Source organism: Dendrobates tinctorius, unplaced genomic scaffold (assembly GCF_039654945.1).
Source record: "Dendrobates tinctorius isolate UK_male_01 unplaced genomic scaffold, ASM3965494v1 ptg000011l, whole genome shotgun sequence".
Classification (NCBI taxonomy): domain Eukaryota; kingdom Metazoa; phylum Chordata; class Amphibia; order Anura; family Dendrobatidae; genus Dendrobates; species Dendrobates tinctorius.
The window spans coordinates 120,407,814-120,433,553 of NW_027361679.1; the positions used below are offsets into that span (position 1 = coordinate 120,407,814).

Genomic DNA, 25,740 nt, shown 5'->3' on the forward strand with positions numbered 1-25,740 from the left:
AAGAACGTCAGAGATGGCACGCTTCCGTCAACGGCCATTCTAAGCTGAATATGCATTCCCTCGTCAGATCGCAGCCGCTAAGCAGCTTGAGGCTGGGCCAGTACCGGCATGGGAGACTGGCTGGGAATCCGTGGTCCTGTTGACATTTTGTACGTTTTTTTTCCAAGCTTGCCCTTCCGAGTTTATCCTTCTTGAAAAAAACGTCAGAGATAGCACGCTTCCGTCAACGGCCATTCTAAGCTGAATATGCCTGCCCTCGTCAGATCGCAGCCGCTAAGCAGCTTGAGACTGGGCCAGTACCGGCATGGGAGACTGGCTGGGAATCCCTGGTCCTGTTGACATTTTGTACATTTTATTTCCAAGCTTGCCCTTCCGAGTTTATCCTTCTTGAAAAGAACGTCAGAGATGGCACGCTTCCGTCAACGGCCATTCTAAGCTGAATATGCATTCCCTCGTCAGATCGCAACCTCTAAGCAGCTTGAGGCCGGGCCAGTACCGGCATGGGAGACTGGCTGGGAATCCCTGGTCCTGTTTACATTCTGGATGTTTTTTTCCAAGCTTGCCCTTCCGAGTTTATCCTTCTTGAAAAAAACGTCAGAGATGGCACGCTTCCGTCATCGGCCATTCTAAGCTGAATATGCCTGCCCTCGTCACATCGCAGCCGCTAAGCAGCTTGAGGCCGGGCCAGTACCGGCATGGGAGACTGGCTGGGAATCCCTGGTCCTGTTGACATTTTGTACGTTTTTTTTCCAAGCTTGCCCTTCCGAGTTTATACTTCTTGAAAAGAACGTCAGAGATGGCACGCTTCCATCAATGTCCATTCTAAACTTAATATGCATGCCCTCGTCACATCGCAGCCGCTAAGCAGCTTGAGGCAGGGCCAGTACCGGCATGGGAGACTGGCTGGGAATCCCTGGTCCTGCTGACATTTTGTACGTTTTATTTCCAAGCTTGCCCTTCCGAGTTTATCCTTCTTGAAAAAAACGTCAGAGATGGCACGCTTCCGTCAACGGCCATTCTAAGCTGAATATGCATTCCCTTGTCAGATCGCAGCCTCTAAGCAGCTTGAGGCCGGGCCAGTACCGGCATGGGAGACTGGCTGGGAATCCCTGGTCCTGTTGACATTCTGTATGTTTTTTTTCCAAGCTTGCCCTTCCGAGTTTATCCTTCTTGAAAAAAACGTCAGAGATGGCACGCTTCTATCATTGGCCATTCTAAGCTGAATATGCATGCCCTCGTCACATCGCAGCCGCTAAGCAGCTTGAGGCCGGGCCAGTACCGGCATGGGAGACTGGCTGGGAATCCCTGGTCCTGTTGACATTTTGTACGTTTTTTTTCCAAGCTTGCCCTTCCGAGTTTATCCTTCTTGAAAAGAACGTCAGAGATGACACACTTCCGTCAACGGCCGTTCTAAGCTGAATATGCCTTCCCTTGTCATATCGCAGCCGCTAAGCAGCTTGAGGCTGGGCCAGTACCGGCATGGGAGACTGGCTGGGAATCCCTGGTCCTGTTGACATTTTGTACGTTTTTTTTCCAAGCTTGCCCTTCCGAGTTTATCCTTCTTGAAAAAAACGTCAGAGATGGCACGCTTCCATCAACGGCCATTCTAAGCTGAATATTCCTTCCCTCGTCAGATCGCAGCCGCTAAGCAGCTTGAGGCCGGGCCAGTACCGGCATGGGAGACTGGCTGGGAATCCCTGGTCCTGTTGACATTTTGTACGTTTTTTTTACAAGCTTGCCCTTCCGAGTTTATCCTTCTTGAAAAGAACGTCAGAGATGGCAAGCTTCTGTCAACGGCCAATCTAAGCTGAATATGCATGCCCTCGTCAGATCGCAGCCGCTTAGCAGCTTGAGGCCGGGCCAGTACCGGCATGGGAGACTGGCTGGGAATCCCTGGTCCTGTTGACATTTTGTACGTTTTTTTTCCAAGCTTGCCCTTCCGAGTTTATCCTTCTTGAAAAAAACGTCAGAGATGGCACGCTTCCGTCAACGGCCATTCTAAGCTGAATATGCATTCCCTCGTCAGATTGCAGCCTCTAAGCAGCTTGAGGCCGGGCCAGTACCGGCATGGGAGACTGGCTGGGAATCCCAGGTCCTGTTGACATTCTGTTTGTTTTTTTTTCCAAGCTTGCCCTTCCGAGTTTATCCTTCTTGAAAAAAACGTCAGAGATGGCACACTTCCATCATCGGCCATTCTAAGCTGAATATGCATGCCCTCGTCACATCGCAGCCGCTAAGCAGCTTGAGGCCGGGCCAGTACCGGCATGGGAGACTGGCTGGGAATCCCTGGTCCTGTTGACATTTTGTACGTTTTTTTTCCAAGCTTGCCCTTCCGAGTTTATCCTTCTTGAAAAGAACGTCAGAGATGGCACACTTCCGTCAACGGCAGTTCTAAGCTGAATATGCATGCCCTTGTCAGATCGCAGCCGCTTGAGGCCGGGCCAGTACCGGCATGGGAGACTGGCTGGGAATCCCTGGTCCTGTTGACATTTTGTACGTTTTTTTTCCAAGCTTGCCCTTCCGAGTTTATCCTTCTTGAAAAAAACGTCAGAGATGGCATGCTTCCATCAACGGCCATTCTAAGCTGAATATGCCTGCCCTCGTCAGATCGCAGCCGCTAAGCAGCTTGAAGCCGGGCCAGTACCGGCATGGGAGACTGGCTGGGAATCCCTGGTCCTGTTGACATTTTGTACGTTTTTTTTCCAAGCTTGCCCTTCCGAGTTTATCCTTCTTGAAAAGAACGTCAGAGATGGCAAGCTTCTGTCAACGGCCATTCTAAGCTGAATATGCATGCCCTCGTCAGATCGCAGCCGCTAAGCAGCTTGAGGCCGGGCCAGTACCGGCATGGGAGACTGGCTGGGAATCCCTGGTCCTGTTGACATTTTGTACGTTTTTTTTCCAAGCTTGCCCTTCCGAGTTTATCCTTCTTGAAAACAACGTCAGAGATGGCACGCTTCCGTCAACGGCCATTCTAAGCTGAATATGCATGCCCTCGTCAGATCGCAGCCGCTAAGCAGCTTGAGGCCGGGCCAGTACCGGCATGGGAGACTGGCTGGGAATCCCTGATCCTGTTGACATTTTGTACGTTTTATTTCCAAGCTTGCCCTTCCGAGTTTATCCTTCTTGAAAAGAACATCAGAGATGACATGCTTCCGTCAACGGCCATTCTAAGCTGAATATGCATGCCCTCGTCAGATCGCAGCCGCTAAGCAGCTTGAGGCAGGGCCAGTACCGGCATGCGAGACTGGCTGGGAATCCCTGGTCCTGTTGACATTTTGTACGTTTTTTTTTCAAGCTTGCCCTTCCGAGTTTATCCTTCTTGAAAAGAACGTCAGAGATGGCACGCTTCCGTCAACGGCCATTCTAAACTGAATATGCATGCCCTCGTCAGATCGCAGCCGCTAAGCAGCTTGAGGCCGGGCCAGTACCGGCATGGGAGACTGGCTGGGAATCCCTGGTCCTGTTGACATTTTGTACGTTTTTTTTCCAAGCTTGCCCTTCCGAGTTTATCCTTCTTGAAAAAAACGTCAGAGATGGCACGCTTCCGTCAACGGCCATTCTAAGCTGAATATGCCTTCCCTCATCAGATCGCAGCCGCTAAGCAGCTTGAGGCCGGGCCAGTACCGGCATGGGAGACTGGCTGGGAATCCCTGGTCCTGTTGACATTTTGTACGTTTTTTTTCCAAGCTTGCCCTTCCGAGTTTATCCTTCTTGAAAAGAACGTCAGAGATGGCACACTTCCGTCAACGGCCATTCTAAGCTGAATATGCATTCCCTCGTCAGATCGCAGCCGCTAAGCAGCTTGAGGCTGGGCCAGTACCTGCATGGGAGACTGGCTGGGAATCCCTCGTCCTGTTGACATTTTGTACGTTTTTTTTCCAAGCTTGCCCTTCCGAGTTTATCCTTCTTGAAAAGAACGTCAGAGATGGCACGCTTCCGTCAACGGCCATTCTAAGCTGAATATGCATGCCCTCGTCAGATCGCAGCAGCTTGAGGCCGGGCCAGTACCTGCATGGGAGACTGGCTGGGAATCCCTGGTCCTGTTGACATTTTGTACGTTTTATTTCCAAGCTTGCCCTTCCGAGTTTATCCTTCTTGAAAAGAACATCAGAGATGGCACGCTTCCTTCAACGGCCATTCTAAGCTGAATATGCATGCCCTCGTCAGATCGCAGCCGCTAAGCAGCTTTAGGCCGGGCCGGTACCGGCATGGGAGACTGGCTGGGAATCACTGGTCCTGTTGACATTTTGTACGTTTTATTTCCAAGCTTGCCCTTCCGAGTGTATCCTTCTTGAAAAGAACGTCAGAGATGACACGCTTCCGTCAACGGCCATTCTAAGCTGAATATGCATGCCCTCGTCAGATCGCAGCCTCTAAGCAGCTTGAGGCTGGGCCAGTACCGGCATGGGAGACTGGCTGGGAATCCCTGGTCCTGTTGACATTCTGTATGTTTTTTTTTCCAAGCTTGCCCTTCCGAGTTTATCCTTCTTGAAAAAAATGTCAGAGATGGCACGCTTCCATCATCGGCCATTCTAAGCTGAATATGCATGCCCTCGTCACATCGCAGCTGCTAAGCAGCTTGAGGCCGGGCCAATACCGGCATGGGAGACTGGCTGGGAATCCCTGGTCCTGTTGACTTTTTGTATGTTTTTTTTTCCAAGCTTGCCCTTCCGAGTTTATCCTTCTTGAAAAGAACGTCAGAGATGGCACGCTTCCGTCAACGGCCATTCTAAGCTGTATATGCATGCCCTCGTCACATCGCAGCCGCTAAGCAGCTTGAGGCCGGGCCAGTACCGGCATGGGAGACTGGCTGGGAATCCCTGATCCTGTTGACATATTGTACGTTTTATTTCCAAGCTTGCCCTTCCGAGTGTATCCTTCTTGAAAAGAACGTCAGAGATGACACGCTTCCGTCAACGGCCATTCTAAGTTGAATATGCATGCCCTTGTCAGATCGCAGCCGCTAAGCAGCTTGAGGCAGGGCCAGTACCGGCATGGGAGACTTGCTGGGAATCCCTCGTCCTGTTGACATTTTGTACATTTTATTTCCAAGCTTGCCCTTCCGAGTTTATCCTTCTTGAAAAGAACGTCAGAGATGACACGCTTCCGTCAACGGCCATTCTAAGCTGAATATGCATGCCCTCGTCAGATCGCAGCCGCTAAGCAGCTTGAGGCAGGGCCAGTACCGGCATGCGAGACTGGCTGGGAATCCCTGGTCCTGTTGACATTTTGTACGTTTTTTTTCCAAGCTTGCCCTTCTGAGTTTATCCTTCTTGAAAAGAACGTCAGAGATGACACGCTTCCGTCAACGGCCATTCTAAGCTGAATATCCATGCCCTTGTCAGATCGCAGCCGCTAAGCAGCTTGAGGCCGGGCCAGTACCGGCATGGGAGACTGGCTGGGAATCCCTGGGCCTGTTGACATTTTGTACGTTTTTTTTCCAAGCTTGCCCTTCCGAGTTTATCCTTCTTGAAAAAAACGTCAGAGATGGCACGCTTCCATAATCGGCCATTCTAAGCTGAATATGCATGCCCTCATCACATCGCAGCCGCTAAGCAGCTTGAGGCCGGGCCAGTACCGGCATGGGAGACTGGCTGGGAATCCCTGGTCCTGTTGACATTTTGTACGTTTTTTTTCCAAGCTTGCCCTTCCGAGTTTATCCTTCTTGAAAAGAACGTCAGAGATGGCACGCTTCCGTCAACGGCCATTCTAAGCTGAATATGCATGCCCTTGTCAGATCGCAGCAGCTAAGCAGCTTGAGGCCGGGCCAGTACCGGCATGGGAGACTGGCTGGGAATCCCTGGTCCTGTTGACATTTTGTATGTTTTTTTTCCAAGCTTGCCCTTCCGAGTTTATCCTTCTTGAAAAAAACGTCAGAGATGGCACGCTTCCGTCAACGGCCATTCTAAGCTGAATATGCCTGCCCTCGTCAGATCGCAGCCGCTAAGCAGCTTGAGGCCGGGCCAGTACCGGCATGGGAGACTGGCTGGGAATCCCTGGTCCTGTTGACATTCTGTATGTTTTTTTTCCAAGCTTCCCCTTCCGAGTTTATCCTTCTTGAAAAAAACGTCAGAGATGGCACACTTCCGTCATCGGCCATTCTAAGCTGAGTATGCATGCCCTCGTCACATCGCAGCCGCTAAGCAGCTTGAGGCCGGGCCAGTACCGGCATGGGAGACTGGCTGGGAATTCCTGGTCCTGTTGACATTTTGTACGTTTTTTTTCCAAGCTTGCCCTTCCGAGTTTATCCTTCTTGAAAAGAACGTCAGAGATGGCACGCTTCCGTCAACGGCCATTCTAAATTGAATATGCATGCCCTCGTCACATCGCAGCCGCTAAGCAGCTTGAGGCCGGGCCAGTACCGGCATGGGAGACTGGCTGGGAATCCCTGGTCCTGTTGACATTTTGTACGTTTTATTTCCAAGCTTGCCCTTCCGAGTTTATCCTTCTTGAAAAAAACGTCAGAGATGGCATGCTTCCGTCAACGGCCATTCTAAGTTGAATATGCATTCCCTCGTCATATCGCAGCCTCTAAGCAGTTTGAGGCCGGGCCAGTACCGGCATGGGAGACTGGCTGGGAATCCCTGGTCCTGTTGACATTCTGTATGTTTTTTTTTCCAAGCTTGCCCTTCCGAGTTTATCCTTCTTGAAAAAAACGTCAGAGATGGCACGCTTCCATCATCGGCCATTCTAAGCTGAATATGCATGCCCTCGTCACATCGCAGCCGCTAAGCAGCTTGAGGCCGGGCCAGTACCGGCATGGGAAACTGGCTGGGAATCCCTGGTCCTGTTGACATTTTGTATGTTTTTTTTCCAAGCTTGCCCTTCCGAGTTTATCCTTCTTGAAAAGAACGTCAGAGATGGCACGCTTCCGTCAACGGCCATTCTAAGCTGAATATGCATGCCCTTGTCACATCGCAGCCGCTAAGCAGCTTGAGGCCGGGCCAGTACCGGCATGGGAGACTGGCTGGGAATCCCTGGTCCTGTTGACATTTTGTACGTTTTTTTTCCAAGCTTGCCCTTCCGAGTTTATCCTTCTTGAAAAAAACGTCAGAGATGGCACGCTTCCGTCAACGGCCATTCTAAGCTGAATATGCCTGCCCTCGTCAGATCACAGCCGCTAAGCAGCTTGAGGCAGGGCCAGTACCAGCATGGGAGACTGGCTGGGAATCCCTGGTCCTCTTGACATTTTGTACGTTTTTTTTCCAAGCTTGCCCTTCCGAGTTTATCCTTCTTGAAAAGAACGTCAGAGATGGCAAGCTTCTGTCAACGGCCATTCTAAGCTGAATATGCATGCCCTCGTCAGATCGCAGCCGCTAAGCAGCTTGAGGACGGGCCAGTACCGGCATGGGAGACTGGCTGGGAATCCCTGATCCTGTTGACATTTTGTACGTTTTATTTCCAAGCTTGCCCTTCCGAGTTTATCCTTCTTGAAAAGAACGTCAGAGATGACACGCTTCCGTCAACGGCCATTCTAAGCTGAATATGCATGCCCTCGTCAGATCGCAGCCGCTAAGCAGCTTGAGGCAGGGCCAGTACCGGCATGCGAGACTGGCTGGGAATCCCTGGTCCTGTTGACATTTTGTACTTTTTTTTTCCAAGCTTGCCCTTCCGAGTTTATCCTTCTTGAAAAGAACGTCAGAGATGGCACGCTTCCGTCAACGGCCATTCTAAGCTGAATATGCATGCCCTTGTCAGATCGCAGCCGCTAAGCAGCTTGAGGCCAGGCCAGTACCGGCATGGGAGACTGGCTGGGAATCCCTGGTCCTGTTGACATTTTGTACGTTTTTTTTCCAAGCTTGCCCTTCCGAGTTTATCCTTCTTGAAAAAAACGTCAGAGATGGCACGCTTCCGTCAACGGCCATTCTAAGCTGAATATGCCTGCCCTCATCAGATCGCAGCCGCTAAGCAGCTTGAGGCCGGGTCAGTACCGGCATGGGAGACTGGCTGGGAATCCCTTGTCCTGTTGACATTTTGTACGTTTTTTTTCCAAGCTTGCCCTTCCGAGTTTATCCTTCTTGAAAAGAACGTCAGAGATGGCACGCTTCCGTCAACGGCCATTCTAAGCTGAATATGCATTCCCTCGTCAGATCGCAGCCGCTAAGCAGCTTGAGGCTGGGCCAGTACCTGCATGGGAGACTGGCTGGGAATCCCTGGTCCTGTTGACATTTTGTACGTTTTTTTTCCAAGCTTGCCCTTCCGAGTTTATCCTTCTTGAAAAGAACGTCAGAGATGGCACGCTTCCGTCAACGGCCATTCTAAGCTGAATATGCATGCCCTCGTCAGATCGCAGCAGCTTGAGGCCGGGCCAGTACCGGCATGGGAGACTGGCTGGGAATCCCTGGTCCTGTTGACATTTTGTACGTTTTATTTCCAAGCTTGCCCTTCCGAGTTTATCCTTCTTTAAAAGAACATCAGAGATGGCACGCTTCCGTCAACGGCCATTCTAAGCTGAATATGCATGCCCTCGTCAGATCGCAGCCGCTAAGCAGATTGAGGCCGGGTCAGTACCGGCATGGGAGACTGGCTGGGAATCACTGGTCCTGTTGACATTCTGTACGTTTTATTTCCAAGCTTGCCCTTCCGAGTTTATCCTTCTTGAAAAGAACGTCAGAGATGACACGCTTCCGTCAACGGCCATTCTAAGCTGAATATGCATGCCCTCGTCAGATCGCAGCCGCTAAGCAGCTTGAGGCAGGGCCAGTACCGGCATGCGAGACTGGCTGGGAATCCCTGGTCCTGTTGACATTTTGTACGTTTTTTTTCCAAGCTTGCCCTTCCGAGTTTATCCTTCTTGAAAAGAACGTCAGAGATGGCACGCTTCCGTCGACGGCCATTCTAAGCTGAATATGCATTCCCTCGTCAGATCACAGCCGCTAAGCAGCTTGAGGCCGGGCCAGTACCGGCATGGGAGACTGGCTGGGAATCCCTGGTCCTGTTGACGTTTTGTACGTTTTTTTCCAAGCTTGCCCTTCCGAGTTTATCCTTCTTGAAAAAAACGTCAGAGATGGCACGCTTCCGTCAACGGCCATTCTAAGCTGAATATGCCTGCCCTCATCACATCGCAGCCGCTAAGCAGCTTGAGGCCGGGCCAGTACCGGCATGGGAGACTGGCTGGGAATCCCTGGTCCTGTTGACATTTTGTATGTTTTTTTTCCAAGCTTGCCCTTCCGAGTTTATCCTTCTTGAAAAGAACGTCAGAGATGGCACGCTTCCGTCAACGGCCATTCTAAGCTGAATATGCATTCCCTCGTCAGATCGCAGCCGCTAAGCAGCTTGAGGCTGGGCCAGTACCTGCATGGGAGACTGGCTGGGAATCCCTGGTCCTGTTGACATTTTGTACGTTTTTTTTCCAAGCTTGCCCTTCCGAGTTTATCCTTCTTGAAAAGAACGTTAGAGAAGGCACCCTTCCGTCAACGGCCATTCTAAGCTGAATATGCATGCCCTCGTCAGATCGCAGCAGCTTGAGGCCGGGCCAGTACCGGCATGGGAGACTGGCTGGGAATCCCTGGTCCTGTTGACATTTTGTACGTTTTATTTCCAAGCTTGCCCTTCCGAGTTTATCCTTCTTGAAAAGAACATCAGAGATGGCACTCTTCCGTCAACGGCCATTCTAAGCTGAATATGCATGCCCTCGTCAGATTGCAGCCGCTAAGCAGCTTGAGGACGGGCCAGTACCGGCATGGGAGACTGGCAGGGAATCACTGGTCCTGTTGACATTTTGTACGTTTTATTTCCAAGCTTGCCCTTCCGAGTGTATCCTTCTTGAAAAGAACGTCAGAGATGACACGCTTCCGTCAACGGCCATTCTAAGCTGAATATGCATGCCCTTGTCAGATCGCAGCCGCTAAGCAGCTTGAGGCAGGGCCAGTACCGGCATGTGAGACTTGCGGGGAATCCCAGGTCCTGTTGACATCTTGTACGTTTTATTTCCAAGCATGCCCTTCCGAGTTTATCCTTCTTGAAAAGAACGTCAGAGATGGCACGCTTCCGTCAACGGCCATTCTGAGCTGAATATGCATTCCCTCGTCAGATCGCAGCCTCTAAGCAGCTTGAGGCCGGGCCAGTACCGGCATGGGAGACTGGCTGTGAATCCCTGGTCCTGTTGACATTCTGTATGTTTTTTTTCCAAGCTTGCCCTTCCGAGTTTATCCTTCTTGAAAAAAACGTCAGAGATGGCACGCTTCCATCATCGGCCATTCTAAGCTGAATATGCATGCCCTCGTCACATCGCAGCCACTAAGTAGCTTGAGGCCGGGACAGTACCGGCATGGGAGACTGGCTGGGAATCCCTGGTCCTGTTGACTTTTTGTACATTTTTTTTCCAAGCTTGCCCTTCCGAGTTTATCCTTCTTGAAAAGAACGTCAGAGATGGCACGCTTCCGTCAACGGCCATTCTAAGCTGTATATGCATGCCCTCGTCACATCGCAGCCGCTAAGCAGCTTGAGGCCGGGCCAGTACCGGCATGGGAGACTCGCTGGGAATCCCTGGTCCTGTTGACATGTTGTACATTTTATTTCCAAGCTTGCCCTTCCGAGTGTATCCTTCTTGAAAAGAACGTCAGAGATGACACACTTGCGTCAACGGCCATTCTAAGCTGAATATTCCTTCCCTCGTCAGATCGCAGCCGCTAAGCAGCTTGAGGCAGGGCCAGTACCTGCATGCGAGACTGGCTGGGAATCTCCGGTCCTGTTGACATTTTGTACGTTTTTTTTCCAAGCTTGCCCTTCCGAGTTTATCCTTCTTGAAAAGAACGTCACAGATGGCACGCTTCCATCAACGGCCATTCTAAGCTGAATATGCATGCCCTCGTCGGATCGCAGCCGCTAAGCAGCTTGAGGCCGGGCCAGTACCGGCATGGGAGACTGGCTGGGAATCCCTGGTCCTGTTGACATTTTGTACGTTTTTTTTCCAAGCTTGCCCTTCCGAGTTTATCCTTCTTGAAAAAAACGTCAGAGATGGCTCGCTTCCGTCAACGGCCATTCTAAGCTGAATATGCCTCCCCTCGTCAGATCGCAGCCGCTAAGCAGCTTGAGGCCGGGCCAGTACCGGCATGGGAGACTGGCTGGGAATCCCTGGTCCTGTTGACATTTCGTACGTTTTATTTCCAAGCTTGCCCTTCCGAGTTTATCCTTTTTGAAAAGAACGTCAGAGATGGCACGCTTCCGTCAACGGCCATTCTAAGCTGAATATGCATTCCCTCGTCAGATCGCAGCCTCTAAGCAGCCTGAGGCCGGGCCAGTACCGGCATGGGAGACTGGCTGGGAATCCCTGGTCCTGTTGACATTCTGTATGTTTTTTTTCCAAGCTTGCCCTTCCGAGTTTATCCTTCTTGAAAAAAACGTCAGAGATGGCACGCTTCCGTCATCGGCCATTCTAAGCTGAATATGCATGCCCTCATCACATCGCAGCCGCTAAGCAGCTTGAGGCCGGGCCAGTACCGGCATGGGAGACTGGCTGGGAATCCCTGGTCCTGTTGACATTTTGTACGTTTTTTTTCCAAGCTTACCCTTCCGAGTTTATCCTTCTTGAAAAGAACGTCAGAGATGGCACGCTTCCGTCAATGGCCATTCTAAACTGAATATGCATGCCCTCGTCACATCGCAGCCGCTAAGCAGCTTGAGGCCGGGCCAGTACCGGCATGGGAGACTGGCTGGGAATCCCTGGTCCTGTTGACGTTTTATTTCCAAGCTTGCCCTTCCGAGTTTATCCTTCTTGAAAAAAACGTCAGAGATGGCACCCTTCCGTCAACGGCCATTCTAAGCTGAATATGCATTCCCTCGTCAGATCGCAGCCTCTAAGCAGCTTGAGGCCGGGCCAGTACCGGCATGGGAGACTGGCTGGGAATCCCTGGTCCTGTTGACATTCTGTATGTTTTTTTTCCAAGCTTGCCCTTCCGAGTTTATCCTTCTTGAAAAAAACGTCAGAGATTGCACGCTTCCATCATCGGCCATTCTAAGCTGAATATGCATTCCCTCGTCACATCGCAGCCGCTAAGCAGCTTGAGTCCGGGCCAGTACCGGCATGGGAGACTGGCTGGGAATCCCTGGTCCTGTTGACATTTTGTACGTTTTTTTTCCAAGCTTGCCCTTCCGAGTTTATCCTTCTTGAAAAGAACGTCAGAGATGGCACGCTTCCGTCAACGGCCATTCTAAGCTCAATATGCATGCCCTTGTCAGATCGCAGCCGCTAAGCAGCTTGAGGCTGGGCCAGTACCGGCATGGGAGACTGGCTGGGAATCCCTGGGCCTGTTGACATTTTGTACGTTTTTTTTCCAAGCTTGCCCTTCCGAGTTTATCCTTCTTGAAAAAAACGTCAGAGATGGCACGCTTCCGTCAACGGCCATTCTAAGCTGAATATGCCTGCCCTCGTCAGATCGCAGCCGCTAAGCAGCTTGAGGCCGGGCCAGTACCGGCATGGGAGACTGGCTGGGAATCCCTGGTCCTGTTGACATTTTGTACGTTTTTTTTCCAAGCTTGCCCTTCCGAGTTTATCCTTCTTGAAAAGAACGTCAGAGATGGTAAGCTTCTGTCAACGGCCATTCTAAGCTGAATATGCCTGCCCTCATCAGATCGCAGCCGCTAAGCAGCTTGAGGCCGGGCCAGTACCGGCATGGGAGACTGGCTGGGAATCCCTGGTCCTGTTGACATTTTGTACGTTTTTTTTCCAAGCTTGCCCTTCCGAGTTTATCCTTCTTGAAAAGAACGTCAGAGATGGCACGCTTCCGTCAATGGCCATTCTAAGCTGAATATGCATGCCCTCGTCAAATCGCAGCCGCTAAGCAGCTTGAGGCTGGGCCAGTACCGGCATGGGAGACTGGCTGGGAATCCCTGATCCTGTTGACATTTTGTACGTTTTATTTCCAAGCTTGCCCTTCCGAGTTTATCCTTCTTGAAAAGAACGTCAGAGATGACACGCTTCCGCCAACGGCCATTCTAAGCTTAATATGCATGCCCTCGTCAGATCGCAGCCGCTAAGCAGCTTGAGGCAGGGCCAGTACCGGCATGCGAGACTGGCTGGGAATCCCTGGTCCTGTTGACATTTTGTACGTTTTTTTTCCAAGCTTGCCCTTCCGAGTTTATCCTTCTTGAAAAGAACGTCAGAGATGGCACGCTTCCGTCAACGGCCATTCTAAGCTGAATATGCATGCCCTCGTCAGATCGCAGCCGCTAAGCAGCTTGAGGCTGGGCCAGTACCGGCATGGGACACTGGCTGGGAATCCCTGGTCCTGTTGACATTTTGTACGTTTTTTTTCCAAGCTTGCCCTTCCGAGTTTATCCTTCTTGAAAAAAACGTCAGAGATGGCATGCTTCCATCAACTGCCATTCTAAGCTGAATATGCCTGCCCTCATCAGATCGCAGCCGCTAAGCAGCTTGAGGCCGGGCCAGTACCGGCATGGGAGACTGGCTGGGAATCCCTGGTCCTGTTGACATTTTGTACGTTTTTTTTCCAAGCTTGCCCTTCCGAGTTTATCCTTCTTGAAAAGAACGTCAGAGATGGCACGCTTCCGTCAACGGCCATTCTAAGCTGAATATGCATTCCCTCGTCAGATCGCAGCCGCTAAGCAGCTTGAGGCTGGGCCAGTACCTGCATGGGAGACTGGCTGGGAATCCCTGGTCCTGTTGACATTTTGTACGTTTTTTTTCCAAGCTTGCCCTTCCGAGTTTATCCTTCTTGAAAAGAACGTCAGAGATGGCACTCTTCCGTCAACGGCCATTCTAAGCTGAATATGCATGCCCTCGTCAGATCGCAGCAGCTTGAGGCCGGGCCAGTACCGGCATGGGAGACTGGCTGGGAATCCCTGGTCCTGTTGACATTTTGTACGTTTTATTTCCAAGCTTGCCCTTCCGAGTTTATCCTTCTTGAAAAGAACATCAGAGATGGCACACTTCCGTCAACGGCCATTCTAAGCTGAATATGCATGCTCTCGTCAGATCGCAGCCGCTAAGCAGCTTGAGGCAGGGCCAGTACCGGCATGGGAGACTTGCTGGGAATCCCTGGTCCTGTTGACATTTTGTACGTTTTATTTCCAAGCTTGCCCTTCCGAATTTATCCTTCTTGAAAAGAACGTCAGAGATGGCACGCTTCCGTCAACGGCCATTCTAAGCTGAATATGCATTCCCCTCGTCAGATGGCAGCCTCTAAGCAGCTTGAAGCTGGGCCAGTACCGGCATGGGAGACTGCCTGGGAATCCATGGTCCTGTTGACATACTGTATGTTTTTTTTCCAAGCTTGCCCTTCCGAGTTTATCCTTCTTGAAAAAAATGTCAGAGATGGCACACTTCCATCATCGGCCATTCTAAGCTGAATATGCATGTCCTCGTCACATCGCAGCCGCTAAGCAGCTTGAGGCTGGGCCAGTACCGGCATGGGAGACTGCCTGGGAATCCCTGGTCCTGTTGACTTTTTGTACGTTTTTTTTCCAAGCTTGCCCTTCCGAGTTTATCCTTCTTGAAAAGAACGTCAGAGATGGCACGCTTCCGTCAACGGCCATTCTAAGCTGTATATGCATGCCCTCGTCACATCGCAGCCGCTAAGCAGCTTGAGGCCGGGCCATTACCGGCATGGGTGACTGGCTGGGAATCCCTGATCCTGTTGACATATTGTACGTTTTATTTCCAAGCTTGCCCTTCCGAGTGTATCCTTCTTGAAAAGAACGTCAGAGATGACACGCTTCCGTCAACGGCCATTCTAAGCTGAATATGCATGCCCTCGTCAGATCGCAGCCGCTAAGCAGCTTGAGGCAGGGACAGTACCGGCATGGGAGACTTGCTGGGAATCCCTCGTCCTGTTGACATTTTGTACGTTTTATTTCCAAGCTTGCACTTCCGAGTTTATTCTTCTTGAAAAGAACGTCAGAGATGACACGCTTCCGTCAACGGCCATTCTAATCTGAATATGCATGCCCTCGTCAGATCGCAGCCGCTAAGCAGCTTGAGGCCGGGCCAGTACCGGCATGGGAGACTGGCTGTGAATCCCTGATCCTGTTGACATATTGTACGTTTTATTTCCAAGCTTGCCCTTCCGAGTGTATCCTTCTTGAAAAGAACGTCAGAGATGACACGCTTCCGTCAACGGCCATTCTAAGTTGAATATGCATGCCCTTGTCAGATCGCAGCCGCTAAGCAGCTTGAGGCAGGGCCAGTACCGGCATGGGAGACTTGCTGGGAATCCCTCGTCCTGTTGACATTTTGTACATTTTATTTCCAAGCTTGCCCTTCCGAGTTTATCCTTCTTGAAAAGAACGTCAGAGATGACACGCTTCCGTCAACGGCCATTCTAAGCTGAATATGCATGCCCTCGTCAGATCGCAGCCGCTAAGCAGCTTGAGGCAGGGCCAGTACCGGCATGCGAGACTGGCTGGGAATCCCTGGTCCTGTTGACATTTTGTACGTTTTTTTTCCAAGCTTGCCCTTCTGAGTTTATCCTTCTTGAAAAGAACGTCAGAGATGACACGCTTCCGTCAACGGCCATTCTAAGCTGAATATCCATGCCCTTGTCAGATCGCAGCCGCTAAGCAGCTTGAGGCCGGGCCAGTACCGGCATGGGAGACTGGCTGGGAATCCCTGGGCCTGTTGACATTTTGTACGTTTTTTTTCCAAGCTTGCCCTTCCGAGTTTATCCTTCTTGAAAAAAACGTCAGAGATGGCACGCTTCCATAATCGGCCATTCTAAGCTGAATATGCATGCCCTCATCACATCGCAGCCGCTAAGCAGCTTGAGGCCGGGCCAGTACCGGCATGGGAGACTGGCTGGGAATCCCTGGTCCTGTTGACATTTTGTACGTTTTTTTTCCAAGCTTGCCCTTCCGAGTTTATCCTTCTTGAAAAGAACGTCAGAGATGGCACACTTCCGTCAACGGCCATTCTAAGCTGAATATGCATGCCCTTGTCAGATCGCAGCAGCTAAGCAGCTTGAGGCCGGGCCAGTACCGGCATGGGAGACTGGCTGGGAATCCCTGGTCCTGTTGACATTTTGTATGTTTTTTTTCCAAGCTTGCCCTTCCGAGTTTATCCTTCTTGAAAAAAACGTCAGAGATGGCACTCTTCCGTCAACGGCCATTCTAAGCTGAATATGCCTGCCCTCGTCAGATCGCAGCCGCTAAGCAGCTTGAGGCCGGGCCAGTACCGGCATGGGAGACTGGCTGGGAATCCCTGGTCCTGTTGACATTCTGTATGTTTTTTTTCCAAGCTTCCCCTTCCGAGTTTATCCTTCTTGAAAAAAACGTCAGAGATGGCACACTTCCGTCATCGGCCATTCTAAGCTGAGTATGCATGCCCTCGTCACATCGCAGCCGCTAAGCAGCTTGAGGCCGGGCCAGTACCGGCATGGGAGACTGGCTGGGAATTCCTGGTCCTGTTGACATTTTGTACGTTTTTTTTCCAAGCTTGCCCTTCCGAGTTTATCCTTCTTGAAAAGAACGTCAGAGATGGCACGCTTCCGTCAACGGCCATTCTAAATTGAATATGCATGCCCTCGTCACATCGCAGCCGCTAAGCAGCTTGAGGCCGGGCCAGTACCGGCATGGGAGACTGGCTGGGAATCCCTGGTCCTGTTGACATTTTGTACGTTTTATTTCCAAGCTTGCCCTTCCGAGTTTATCCTTCTTGAAAAAAACGTCAGAGATGGCATGCTTCCGTCAACGGCCATTCTAAGCTGAATATGCATTCCCTCGTCATATCGCAGCCTCTAAGCAGTTTGAGGCCGGGCCAGTACCGGCATGGGAGACTGGCTGGGAATCCCTGGTCCTGTTGACATTCTGTATGTTTTTTTTTCCAAGCTTGCCCTTCCGAGTTTATCCTTCTTGAAAAAAACGTCAGAGATGGCACGCTTCCATCATCGGCCATTCTAAGCTGAATATGCATGCCCTCGTCACATCGCAGCCGCTAAGCAGCTTGAGGCCGGGCCAGTACCGGCATGGGAAACTGGCTGGGAATCCCTGGTCCTGTTGACATTTTGTATGTTTTTTTTCCAAGCTTGCCCTTCCGAGTTTATCCTTCTTGAAAAGAACGTCAGAGATGGCACGCTTCCGTCAACGGCCATTCTAAGCTGAATATGCATGCCCTTGTCACATCGCAGCCGCTAAGCAGCTTGAGGCCGGGCCAGTACCGGCATGGGAGACTGGCTGGGAATCCCTGGTCCTGTTGACATTTTGTACGTTTTTTTTCCAAGCTTGCCCTTCCGAGTTTATCCTTCTTGAAAAAAACGTCAGAGATGGCACGCTTCCGTCAACGGCCATTCTAAGCTCAATATGCCTGCCCTCGTCAGATCACAGCCGCTAAGCAGCTTGAGGCAGGGCCAGTACCAGCATGGGAGACTGGCTGGGAATCCCTGGTCCTCTTGACATTTTGTACGTTTTTTTTCCAAGCTTGCCCTTCCGAGTTTATCCTTCTTGAAAAGAACGTCAGAGATGGCAAGCTTCTGTCAACGGCCATTCTAAGCTGAATATGCATGCCCTCGTCAGATCGCAGCCGCTAAGCAGCTTGAGGACGGGCCAGTACCGGCATGGGAGACTGGCTGGGAATCCCTGATCCTGTTGACATTTTGTACGTTTTATTTCCAAGCTTGCCCTTCCGAGTTTATCCTTCTTGAAAAGAACGTCAGAGATGACACGCTTCCGTCAACGGCCATTCTAAGCTGAATATGCATGCCCTCGTCAGATCGCAGCCGCTAAGCAGCTTGAGGCAGGGCCAGTACCGGCATGCGAGACTGGCTGGGAATCCCTGGTCCTGTTGACATTTTGTACTTTTTTTTTCCAAGCTTGCCCTTCCGAGTTTATCCTTCTTGAAAAGAACGTCAGAGATGGCACGCTTCCGTCAACGGCCATTCTAAGCTGAATATGCATGCCCTTGTCAGATCGCAGCCGCTAAGCAGCTTGAGGCCAGGCCAGTACCGGCATGGGAGACTGGCTGGGAATCCCTGGTCCTGTTGACATTTTGTACGTTTTTTTTCCAAGCTTGCCCTTCCGAGTTTATCCTTCTTGAAAAAAACGTCAGAGATGGCACGCTTCCGTCAACGGCCATTCTAAGCTGAATATGCCTGCCCTCATCAGATCGCAGCCGCTAAGCAGCTTGAGGCCGGGTCAGTACCGGCATGGGAGACTGGCTGGGAATCCCTTGTCCTGTTGACATTTTGTACGTTTTTTTTCCAAGCTTGCCCTTCCGAGTTTATCCTTCTTGAAAAGAACGTCAGAGATGGCACGCTTCCGTCAACGGCCATTCTAAGCTGAATATGCATTCCCTCGTCAGATCGCAGCCGCTAAGCAGCTTGAGGCTGGGCCAGTACCTGCATGGGAGACTGGCTGGGAATCCCTGGTCCTGTTGACATTTTGTACGTTTTTTTTCCAAGCTTGCCCTTCCGAGTTTATCCTTCTTGAAAAGAACGTCAGAGATGGCACGCTTCCGTCAACGGCCATTCTAAGCTGAATATGCATGCCCTCGTCAGATCGCAGCAGCTTGAGGCCGGGCCAGTACCGGCATGGGAGACTGGCTGGGAATCCCTGGTCCTGTTGACATTTTGTACGTTTTATTTCCAAGCTTGCCCTTCCGAGTTTATCCTTCTTGAAAAGAACATCAGAGATGGCACGCTTCCGTCAACGGCCATTCTAAGCTGAATATGCATGCCCTCGTCAGATCGCAGCCGCTAAGCAGATTGAGGCCGGGTCAGTACCGGCATGGGAGACTGGCTGGGAATCACTGGTCCTGTTGACATTCTGTACGTTTTATTTCCAAGCTTGCCCTTCCGAGTTTATCCTTCTTGAAAAGAACGTCAGAGATGACACGCTTCCGTCAACGGCCATTCTAAGCTGAATATGCATGCCCTCGTCAGATCGCAGCCGCTAAGCAGCTTGAGGCAGGGCCAGTACCGGCATGCGAGACTGGCTGGGAATCCCTGGTCCTGTTGACATTTTGTACGTTTTTTTTCCAAGCTTGCCCTTCCGAGTTTATCCTTCTTGAAAAGAACGTCAGAGATGGCACGCTTCCGTCGACGGCCATTCTAAGCTGAATATGCATTCCCTCGTCAGATCACAGCCGCTAAGCAGCTTGAGGCCGGGCCAGTACCGGCATGGGAGACTGGCTGGGAATCCCTGGTCCTGTTGACGTTTTGTACGTTTTTTTCCAAGCTTGCCCTTCCGAGTTTATCCTTCTTGAAAAAAACGTCAGAGATGGCACGCTTCCGTCAACGGCCATTCTAAGCTGAATATGCCTGCCCTCATCACATCGCAGCCGCTAAGCAGCTTGAGGCCGGGCCAGTACCGGCATGGGAGACTGGCTGGGAATCCCTGGTCCTGTTGACATTTTGTATGTTTTTTTTCCAAGCTTGCCCTTCCGAGTTTATCCTTCTTGAAAAGAACGTCAGAGATGGCACGCTTCCGTCAACGGCCATTCTAAGCTGAATATGCATTCCCTCGTCAGATCGCAGCCGCTAAGCAGCTTGAGGCTGGGCCAGTACCTGCATGGGAGACTGGCTGGGAATCCCTGGTCCTGTTGACATTTTGTACGTTTTTTTTCCAAGCTTGCCCTTCCGAGTTTATCCTTCTTGAAAAGAACGTTAGAGAAGGCACCCTTCCGTCAACGGCCATTCTAAGCTGAATATGCATGCCCTCGTCAGATCGCAGCAGCTTGAGGCCGGGCCAGTACCGGCATGGGAGACTGGCTGGGAATCCCTGGTCCTGTTGACATTTTGTACGTTTTATTTCCAAGCTTGCCCTTCCGAGTTTATCCTTCTTGAAAAGAACATCAGAGATGGCACTCTTCCGTCAACGGCCATTCTAAGCTGAATATGCATGCCCTCGTCAGATTGCAGCCGCTAAGCAGCTTGAGGACGGGCCAGTACCGGCATGGGAGACTGGCAGGGAATCACTGGTCCTGTTGACATTTTGTACGTTTTATTTCCAAGCTTGCCCTTCCGAGTGTATCCTTCTTGAAAAGAACGTCAGAGATGACACGCTTCCGTCAACGGCCATTCTAAGCTGAATATGCATGCCCTTGTCAGATCGCAGCCGCTAAGCAGCTTGAGGCAGGGCCAGTACCGGCATGTGAGACTTGCGGGGAATCCCAGGTCCTGTTGACATCTTGTACGTTTTATTTCCAAGCATGCCCTTCCGAGTTTATCCTTCTTGAAAAGAACGTCAGAGATGGCACGCTTCCGTCAACGGCCATTCTGAGCTGAATATGCATTCCCTCGTCAGATCGCAGCCTCTAAGCAGCTTGAGGCCGGGCCAGTACCGGCATGGGAGACTGGCTGTGAATCCCTGGTCCTGTTGACATTCTGTATGTTTTTTTTCCAAGCTTGCCCTTCCGAGTTTATCCTTCTTGAAAAAAACGTCAGAGATGGCACGCTTCCATCATCGGCCATTCTAAGCTGAATATGCATGCCCTCGTCACATCGCAGCCACTAAGTAGCTTGAGGCCGGGACAGTACCGGCATGGGAGACTGGCTGGGAATCCCTGGTCCTGTTGACTTTTTGTACATTTTTTTTCCAAGCTTGCCCTTCCGAGTTTATCCTTCTTGAAAAGAACGTCAGAGATGGCACGCTTCCGTCATCGGCCATTCTAAGCTGTATATGCATGCCCTCGTCACATCGCAGCCGCTAAGCAGCTTGAGGCCGGGCCAGTACCGGCATGGGAGACTCGCTGGGAATCCCTGGTCCTGTTGACATGTTGTACATTTTATTTCCAAGCTTGCCCTTCCGAGTGTATCCTTCTTGAAAAGAACGTCAGAGATGACACACTTCCGTCAACGGCCATTCTAAGCTGAATATGCATGCCCTCGTCAGATCGCAGCCGCTAAGCAGCTTGAGGCAGGGCCAGTACCTGCATGCGAGACTGGCTTGGAATCTCTGGTCCTGTTGACATTTTGTACGTTTTTTTTCCAAGCTTGCCCTTCCGAGTTTATCCTTCTTGAAAAGAACGTCACAGATGGCACGCTTCCATCAACGGCCATTCTAAGCTGAATATGCATGCCCTCGTCGGATCGCAGCCGCTAAGCAGCTTGAGGCTGGGCCAGTACCGGCATGGGAGACTGGCTGGGAATCCCTGGTCCTGTTGACATTTTGTACGTTTTTTTTCCAAGCTTGCCCTTCCGAGTTTATCCTTCTTGAAAAAAACGTCAGAGATGGCTCGCTTCCGTCAACGGCCATTCTAAGCTGAATATGCCTCCCCTCGTCAGATCGCAGCCGCTAAGCAGCTTGAGGCCGGGCCAGTACCGGCATGGGAGACTGGCTGGGAATCCCTGGTCCTGTTGACATTTCGTACGTTTTATTTCCAAGCTTGCCCTTCCGAGTTTATCCTTTTTGAAAAGAACGTCAGAGATGGCACGCTTCCGTCAACGGCCATTCTAAGCTGAATATGCATTCCCTCGTCAGATCGCAGCCTCTAAGCAGCCTGAGGCCGGGCCAGTACCGGCATGGGAGACTGGCTGGGAATCCCTGGTCCTGTTGACATTCTGTATGTTTTTTTTCCAAGCTTGCCCTTCCGAGTTTATCCTTCTTGAAAAAAACGTCAGAGATGGCACGCTTCCGTCATCGGCCATTCTAAGCTGAATATGCATGCCCTCGTCACATCGCAGCCGCTAAGCAGCTTGAGGCCGGGCCAGTACCGGCATGGGAGACTGGCTGGGAATCCCTGGTCCTGTTGACATTTTGTACGTTTTTTTTCCAAGCTTACCCTTCCGAGTTTATCCTTCTTGAAAAGAACGTCAGAGATGGCACGCTTCCGTCAATGGCCATTCTAAACTGAATATGCATGCCCTCGTCACATCGCAGCCGCTAAGCAGCTTGAGGCCGGGCCAGTACCGGCATGGGAGACTGGCTGGGAATCCCTGGTCCTGTTGACGTTTTATTTCCAAGCTTGCCCTTCCGAGTTTATCCTTCTTGAAAAAAACGTCAGAGATGGCACCCTTCCGTCAACGGCCATTCTAAGCTGAATATGCATTCCCTCGTCAGATCGCAGCCTCTAAGCAGCTTGAGGCCGGGCCAGTACCGGCATGGGAGACTGGCTGGGAATCCCTGGTCCTGTTGACATTCTGTATGTTTTTTTTCCAAGCTTGCCCTTCCGAGTTTATCCTTCTTGAAAAAAACGTCAGAGATTGCACGCTTCCATCATCGGCCATTCTAAGCTGAATATGCATGCCCTCGTCACATCGCAGCCGCTAAGCAGCTTGAGTCCGGGCCAGTACCGGCATGGGAGACTGGCTGGGAATCCCTGGTCCTGTTGACATTTTGTACGTTTTTTTTCCAAGCTTGCCCTTCCGAGTTTATCCTTCTTGAAAAGAACGTCAGAGATGGCACGCTTCCGTCAACGGCCATTCTAAGCTCAATATGCATGCCCTTGTCAGATCGCAGCCGCTAAGCAGCTTGAGGCTGGGCCAGTACCGGCATGGGAGACTGGCTGGGAATCCCTGGGCCTGTTGACATTTTGTACGTTTTTTTTCCAAGCTTGCCCTTCCGAGTTTATCCTTCTTGAAAAAAACGTCAGAGATGGCACGCTTCCGTCAACGGCCATTCTAAGCTGAATATGCCTGCCCTCGTCAGATCGCAGCCGCTAAGCAGCTTGAGGCCGGGCCAGTACCGGCATGGGAGACTGGCTGGGAATCCCTGGTCCTGTTGACATTTTGTACGTTTTTTTTCCAAGCTTGCCCTTCCGAGTTTATCCTTCTTGAAAAGAACGTCAGAGATGGTAAGCTTCTGTCAACGGCCATTCTAAGCTGAATATGCCTGCCCTCATCAGATCGCAGCCGCTAAGCAGCTTGAGGCCGGGCCAGTACCGGCATGGGAGACTGGCTGGGAATCCCTGGTCCTGTTGACATTTTGTACGTTTTTTTTCCAAGCTTGCCCTTCCGAGTTTATCCTTCTTGAAAAGAACGTCAGAGATGGCACGCTTCCGTCAATGGCCATTCTAAGCTGAATATGCATGCCCTCGTCAAATCGCAGCCGCTAAGCAGCTTGAGGCTGGGCCAGTACCGGCATGGGAGACTGGCTGGGAATCCCTGATCCTGTTGACATTTTGTACGTTTTATTTCCAAGCTTGCCCTTCCGAGTTTATCCTTCTTGAAAAGAACGTCAGAGATGGCACGCTTCCGTCAACGGCCATTCTAAGCTGTATATGCATGCCCTCGTCACATCGCAGCCGCTAAGCAGCTTGAGGCCGGGCCATTACCGGCATGGGTGACTGGCTGGGAATCCCTGATCCTGTTGACATATTGTACGTTTTATTTCCAAGCTTGCCCTTCCGAGTGTATCCTTCTTGAAAAGAACGTCAGAGATGACACGCTTCCGTCAACGGCCATTCTAAGCTGAATATGCATGCCCTCGTCAGATCGCAGCCGCTAAGCAGCTTGAGGCAGGGACAGTACCGGCATGGGAGACTTGCTGGGAATCCCTCGTCCTGTTGACATTTTGTACGTTTTATTTCCAAGCTTGCACTTCCGAGTTTATTCTTCTTGAAAAGAACGTCAGAGATGACACGCTTCCGTCAACGGCCATTCTAATCTGAATATGCATGCCCTCGTCAGATCGCAGCCGCTAAGCCGCTTGAGGCAGGGCCAGTACCGGCATGCGAGACTGGCTGGGAATCCCTGGTCCTGTTGACATTTTGTACGTTTTTTTTCCAACCTTGCCCTTCCGAGTTTATCCTTCTTGAAAAGAACGTCAGAGATGGCACGCTTCCGTCAACGGCCATTCTAAGCTGAATATGCATGCCCTCGTCAGATCGCAGCCGCTAAGCAGCTTGAGGCCGGGCCAGTACCGGCATGGGAGACTGGCTGGGAATCCCTGGTCCTGTTGACATTTTGTACGTTTGTTTTCCAAGCTTGCCCTTCCGAGTTTATCCTTCTTGAAAAGAAAGTCAGAGATGGCACGCTTCCGTCAACGGCCATTCTAAGCTGAATATGCATTCCCTCGTCAGATCGCAGCCTCTAAGCAGCTTGAGGCCGGGCCAGTACCGGCATGGGAGACTGGCTGGGAATCCCTGGTCCTCTTGACATTTTGTACGTTTTATTTCCAAGCTTGCCCTTCCGAGTTTATCTTTCTTGAAAAAAACGTCAGAGATGGCACGCTTCCGTCAACGGCCATTCTAAGCTGAATATGCATTCCCTCGTCAGATCGCAGTCTCTAAGCAGCTTGAGGCCGGGACAGTACCGGCATGGGAGACTGGCTGGGAATCCGTGGTCCTGTTGACATTCTGTAGGTTTTTTTTCCAAGCTTGCCCTTCCGAGTTTATCCTTCTTGAAAAAAACGTCAGAGATGGCACACTTCCATCATCGGCCATTCTAAGCTGAATATGCATTCCCTCGTCACATCGCAGCCGCTAAGCAGCTTGAGGCCGGGCCAGCACCGGCATGGGAGACTGGCTGGGAATCCCTGGTCCTGTTGACATTTTGTACGTTTTTTTTCCAAGCTTGCCCTTCCGAGTTTATCCTTCTTGAAAAGAACATCAGAGATGGCACGCATCCGTCAACGGCCATTCAAAGCTGAATATGCATGCCGTTGTAAGATCGCAGCCGCTAAGCAGCTTGAGGCCGGGCCAGTACCGGCATGGGAGACTGGCTGGGAATCCCTGGTCCTGTTGACATTTTGTACGTTTTTTTTCCAAGCTTGCCCTTCCGAGTTTATCCTTCTTGAAAAAAACGTCAGAGATGGCACGCTTCCGTCAACGGCCATTCTAAGCTGAATATGCCTGCCCTCGTCAGATCGCAGTCACTAACAGCTTGAGGCCGGGCCAGTACCGGCATGGGAGACTGGCTGGGAATCCCTGGTCCTCTTGACATTTTGTACGTTTTTTTTTCCAAGCTTGCCCTTCCGAGTTTATCCTTCTTGAAAAGAACGTCAGAGATGGCACGTTTCCGTCAACGGCCATTCTAAGCTGAATATGCATGCCCTCGTCAGATCACAGCCGCTAAGCAGCATGAGGCCGGGCCAGTACCGGCATGGGAGACTGGCTGGGAATCCCAGATCCTGTTGACATTTTGTACGTTTTATTTCCAAGCTTGCCCTTCCGAGTTTATCCTTCTTGAAAAGAACGTCAGAGATGACACACTTCCGTCAACGGCCATTCTAATCTGAATATGCATTCCCTCGTCAGATCGCAGCCGCTAAGCAGCTTGAGGCAGGGCCAGTACCGGCATGCGAGACTGGCTGGGAATCCCTGGTCCTGTTGACATTTTGTACGTTTTTTTTCCAAGCTTGCCCTACCGAGTTTATCCTTCTTCAAAAGAACGTCAGAGATGGCACGCTTCCGTCAACGGCCATTCTAAGCTGAATATGCATGCCCTCGTCAGATCGCAGCCGCTAACCAGCTTGAGGCCGGTCCAGTACCGGCATGGGCGACTGGCTGGGAATCACTGGTCCTGTTGACATTTTGTACGTTTTTTTTCCAAGCTTGCCCTTCCGAGTTTATCCTTCTTGAAAAAACGTCAGATATGGCACGCTTCCGTCAACGGCCATTCTAAGCTGAATATGCCTGCCCTCATCAGATCGCAGACGCTAAGCAGCTTGAGGCCGGGCCAGTACCGGCATGGGAGACTGGCTGGGAATCCCTGGTCCTGTTGACATTTTGTACGTTTTTTTTCCAAGCTTGCCCTTCCGAGTTTATCCTTCTTGAAAAGAACGTCAGAGATGGCACGCTTCCGTCAACGGCCATTCTAAGCTGAATATGCATGCCCTCATCAGATCGCAGCAGCTTGAGGCCGGGCCAGTACCGGCATGGGAGACTGGCTGGGAATCCCTGGTCCTGTTGAC

At 51.2% G+C, this 25,740-nt stretch overlaps 15 pseudogenes; all 15 read left to right on the plus strand.

The window, feature by feature from the left end:
- The first annotated feature begins 222 nt into the window (after window positions 1-222).
- Window positions 223-341, plus strand: LOC141055483 (5S ribosomal RNA; annotated as a pseudogene).
- A 2,421-nt stretch (window positions 342-2,762) lies between these two features.
- On the plus strand, window positions 2,763-2,881 carry LOC141055132 (5S ribosomal RNA; annotated as a pseudogene).
- Window positions 2,882-3,546: 665 nt separating this feature from the next.
- LOC141056801 (5S ribosomal RNA) lies at window positions 3,547-3,665 on the plus strand (annotated as a pseudogene).
- A 2,227-nt stretch (window positions 3,666-5,892) lies between these two features.
- On the plus strand, window positions 5,893-6,011 carry LOC141058298 (5S ribosomal RNA; annotated as a pseudogene).
- A 1,842-nt stretch (window positions 6,012-7,853) lies between these two features.
- LOC141058963 (5S ribosomal RNA) lies at window positions 7,854-7,972 on the plus strand (annotated as a pseudogene).
- Window positions 7,973-12,335: 4,363 nt separating this feature from the next.
- On the plus strand, window positions 12,336-12,454 carry LOC141058303 (5S ribosomal RNA; annotated as a pseudogene).
- Window positions 12,455-12,531: 77 nt separating this feature from the next.
- LOC141052180 (5S ribosomal RNA) lies at window positions 12,532-12,650 on the plus strand (annotated as a pseudogene).
- A 665-nt stretch (window positions 12,651-13,315) lies between these two features.
- On the plus strand, window positions 13,316-13,434 carry LOC141056623 (5S ribosomal RNA; annotated as a pseudogene).
- Window positions 13,435-13,895: 461 nt separating this feature from the next.
- On the plus strand, window positions 13,896-14,014 carry LOC141051956 (5S ribosomal RNA; annotated as a pseudogene).
- A 2,038-nt stretch (window positions 14,015-16,052) lies between these two features.
- Window positions 16,053-16,171, plus strand: LOC141058307 (5S ribosomal RNA; annotated as a pseudogene).
- A 1,842-nt stretch (window positions 16,172-18,013) lies between these two features.
- LOC141058968 (5S ribosomal RNA) lies at window positions 18,014-18,132 on the plus strand (annotated as a pseudogene).
- Window positions 18,133-22,495: 4,363 nt separating this feature from the next.
- LOC141058312 (5S ribosomal RNA) lies at window positions 22,496-22,614 on the plus strand (annotated as a pseudogene).
- Window positions 22,615-22,691: 77 nt separating this feature from the next.
- LOC141052265 (5S ribosomal RNA) lies at window positions 22,692-22,810 on the plus strand (annotated as a pseudogene).
- Window positions 22,811-23,671: 861 nt separating this feature from the next.
- LOC141055136 (5S ribosomal RNA) lies at window positions 23,672-23,790 on the plus strand (annotated as a pseudogene).
- A 1,644-nt stretch (window positions 23,791-25,434) lies between these two features.
- Window positions 25,435-25,553, plus strand: LOC141053468 (5S ribosomal RNA; annotated as a pseudogene).
- The last annotated feature ends 187 nt before the right edge of the window (window positions 25,554-25,740 follow it).